Raw genomic sequence first — 4,576 nt, 5'->3', positions numbered from 1 at the left:
GAGGAGAACGGCGGAGGGGGGTGGGGTGGTGGGAGGAGGAGGAAGAGGAGGAGGAGGAGGGGGACGTGTTGCCTCTGGCTGTTCATCCTTTGCAATCGGTCTTTTCAAAAAAGGGAAAAAAAGCAGAACATGCATGTGAAACAACTTTTTTTTCACGCTGAGTACAGTTCTCACACAGGCAGGCTTTTAATAATTGAGAGTATTTTTTTAACTGTAAGCTGTAGAAAGTTGATCAAACTAGACATATACCTTTCATTTTAAAGCACAGTGCATGCAAATTACAGTGCCTAAAGTGAAACCCACCATTTACACCCTATGTAGAGCCACAGTTATTACATTATAAAGAGAATTCAAATGCCACAGCACTGAGTCAGGTTGTAATGATATTAAATGCCATCAAATAGGATGAGTTATTTTCAGTAAAGTTAAATCAAATCAAGTTTATATGATTGATTGATTGATGGATTGATTGATTGATTTCTTTATTTTCCTGTCATGCACACCAGAGTGCCCAACCCTTATACATTTACAAGACACCAATATATTAGCATTGCAGAAATACATCCAAAACATGCATTATTCTGCTGCTGAGTCCTCAAACAAAATATGTTGTCTTTTATCCCAGGCCTGGCAAGGAAATTCTGCCATGAAAAAGGTTCTTTTTCTAAAACATAGCTCATGTTTTTCATGGTCATATATGTGAATATATATGTAAACTCACCAGCCACTTTATTAGGTACACCTGTTCAATTGCTTGTTAACACAAATATCTAACCAGCCAATCACATGGCTGCAACTCAATGCATTTGTTCATGTAGACTAAGACAACTTGCTGAAGTTCAAACCAAGCATCAGAATGGGGAAGAAAGGGGATTGAAGTAACTTTGAACGTGGCATGGTTGTTGGTGCCAGATGGGCTGGTCTGAGTATTTCACAAACTGCTGATCTACTGGGATTTTCACACACAACCATCTCTAGGGTTTACAGAGAATGGTACAAAAAGAGAAAATATCCAGTGAGGCAGCAGTTGTGTGGATCAAAAATGCCTTGTTGATGTGAGAAGTCAGAGGAGAATGGACAGACTGGAGATGACAGAAAGGCATCAATAACTCAAATAACCACTCATTACAACCAAGGAATGCAGAGTACTGAATGCACAACATGTTGAACTTTGAAGAAGATGGGCTACAGCAGCAGAAGACCACATTGGGTGCCACTCCTGTCAGCTAAGAACAGGAAACTGAGGCTACAATTTACACAGGCTCACCAAAACTGGACAATAGAAGATTGTAAAAATGTTGCCTGGTCTGATGAGTCTCCATTTCAGCTGCAACATTCAGATGGTCAGAATTTGGCGTAAACAACATGAAAACATGGATCCATCCTGCCTTGTATCAACAGTTCGGACTGTTGGTGGTGTAATGGTGTGGGGGGTGTTTTCTTGGCACACTTTGGGCACCTTAGTACCAACGCCACATGTCTACCTGAGGATTGTTGCTAACCATGTCCATCCCTTTATGACCACAGTATAACCATCTTCTGATGACTTCTTCCAGCAGAATAATGCACCATGTCACAAATCTCAAATCATCTCAAACTGGTTTCTTGAACATGACAATGAGTTCACTGTACTCCAACGATCTCCACAGTCACCAGATCTCAATCCAACAGAACCTTTGGGATGTGGTGTAATGGGAGATTGGCATCATGGATGTGCAGCTGACAAATCTGCAGCAACTGCGTGATGCTATCATGTCAATACGGACCAAAATCTCTGACAAATGTGTATATATTTGTCATATACTTGTAATCAGTCAAGCAGCAACTAAAATATGTGCAGAAAGCAAGACAGGATAAAGACTTGTAAAATCCATTTGGAAAGCAAAATAAATCTAAAATACAGAAAAATGGCAAAACTAAACAGGAAATAAATTGTAAGATCATATTGAACCAAAAATAAATATAAAATGCTAAATAAGAATTTAAATAATGAATACTAATACTATTATGACGATTTGGATGGAGAAGAAACACTTGAGGCTGTTGCAAAACACTGCAGCTGCCACTGAAAAGACTTAGCCTCCCATTAGCCTCGACCATGGAACAGTTAACGGCAGCTGTTCTGAGGATCTAAGAGGCCTGGAGGTAGAACAGGAGTAGAGGTGTTCTGAATTATACCCAGGTATCAACCCATGCACGTCCTTATATACTGCGATTTTTAATTTGGGTTTCTCTATTGTTGCTTCCATCTTGAATTTTGCAGTTGTTTTGATGGTCGCCTTGTTTTTCTTTGTTTCCATGATGTGTGAATTACAAAGCATATAAATGAGACGAACGGTGACAGAAAATGAAAACAGAAGAGGGAAAAAAAATGTTCTTGTAAAATGTACACACAAACACGATGCTGGCACCAGGCTCCTGTGACTGACAGTTTTATCATCCAGCTCAATATGCTAATGCTTTATAATTGGCAGGGGCTCCGTCATATTGCACACCCCCACCGCTGCCAGAGACGAGTCAAGCCAGACGGGAATCAGTTAATGATACAGCTGTCTTGTTAGGTGGACTGTCAGTACAACACAACAGACCCACAAGCTGCTACTGCGGCTGCAATGCAGAATGTCTGAGATACAGTTGAATGCTTTGAATGCTTGCATAAATCACCTGTAATTTTTGGCTCAAAATCACAGAGTTTATCGTTAACATCATCAGCATCATGCAGATGGTTTATCCAGTCAGGATCATGAATTTGGTCTTTGGTAAAGTTTTTGTCAATGGCTTCATTTACAAATACTGATCTTCTGCAGAGCGCATTCGCTTTGATATTCTGGATTTCTGTTTTTTGATTTTGTCCTGGTACATACTGTGCAGAACATGACTGACTAATTCAGAGAGCAAACACCAATGACAGCTGTTTTTTTAAAGGCATATTATATTTGCTGACAGTGGTGGAGCCAAACCATTTTATTTATCTATTTTTTCCAGCAAGGCCAAATAAACATTTACCATTGGTCACTCACTCTAATGACTTGTTTATGTGGGCAAGACTGCCATGTTTCTTCGCCATGCTTTGGCTGCAGGTTGCTCAGCAGTTTGTACCACTCGTTTCTAGAACTCTTCAGCCTTTAACTTAAAAATCCATACAAACGGACTGTGTATTTACATCTATACACATTTAAGTGACAATAATATGGAACAAACATTTCCTGGTTGGTCAGAACTACTTTGTTGTATGTTGTTGAATAAGGGCTGGTTTTGGTGTTTAAATCTAATAGAAGAGAGCTGGGGAGGTGGAACACAGCTCATGACAGCAGGCGGGTTTGCAGTGCAGGGAGACATTTATAAACATTTGACAGGAGGTGGTGTGTTTGAGGTGTGGTCCTGATCTTCATGTATGAGCTAAAACCACCAAAGTCGTGCTTGCGAGTCAAAATTAGAGCTGTGCTGCAACTTCAGCATGAGAAACAGATTCACAATAACAGAAAAAACACCAAAATTCATAGAGAAAACTGCAAGAGATGAATAATTTCAGAAGAAGATTGAGTCGTCTCAGTGTCCTCTCGTGGAATTCCATCTCAAGTTCACATCAGTCCGGTTTCAAACAAAAAAAAATTAGATATATTGCCAAAAAAAATGTCTGTCAGGATTATCTCAATTGAATAAAAACAATACAATGAAAACAATTTTTGAATAAGTTCATTTTGTTATTGTTTAGGTGATTATGAGGTGGCTGTTATTAAATTCGAACGGTTATTTAGTCGACATTTTAGTGATATCCAGTCATTTTTATTAATAAATGATTGTTTCCATAATAAATAATACTGGAATTTGTAATGAACACAAAAACACTTTTTTTTTTTTTACTTTTAATAAAAATCTATAAAAGATATATCCCACGGACTTCAAGAAGAAGCTGGTTGGCCATCTTCAGCCGTAAGACAGTTTATTTATAAAGTACTGAATGTTAAGATGCCACAATATATAACTTTCTTATCAAACTGGTCTCAAATGTGTTATTCAAACCATTCAAGTGACTGACTAATGCTTGAAGTCCTACGTTCTTACAATGACATTAGGAAAACTGCTTTTAGTTTTTCAGCTGCACACCTGGAACATTTTGCAGCAAATATTGAAACCTGCCACAACTGTGCCTGTAGGTCAATTTAAATCTACGATGACAATTTTAAACTGTGTTCTGGTGTTTGTTTTCTTGTTGATTGTATTCTGTTGATTGCTGACTGTATAGGCAACAGTCAGTCATCATTGTCATCAGTCACCACAATCACCTCAATGACTGCTGGAGATTTAGACAGAGGTTAAACGAATGAATACACCACGAGAGGTTTGCATAAGAGAAACTATTACAGTAAATCCAGTAGAAGACAAAGTTGTAACACAATTACAGTTATTGATGCAATGACTTCTGCCCATAACTTTCTTCAAAGGCATCAATTCATGGAAAATCAGTACACAATAAATTATCCTGGATTTGCTGCTTCTGAGACCCGAGTTTAATCATTGTTTCTTAGTGTACAATGGTTTCATTCAGACTTCATATTTCATTGTTGCTCGCCTC

Source organism: Amphiprion ocellaris, chromosome 19 (assembly GCF_022539595.1).
Source record: "Amphiprion ocellaris isolate individual 3 ecotype Okinawa chromosome 19, ASM2253959v1, whole genome shotgun sequence".
Classification (NCBI taxonomy): Eukaryota; Metazoa; Chordata; class Actinopteri; family Pomacentridae; genus Amphiprion; species Amphiprion ocellaris.
The sequence above is the reverse complement of the archived record's forward strand: the minus strand, read 5'-3'. Positions refer to the sequence as shown.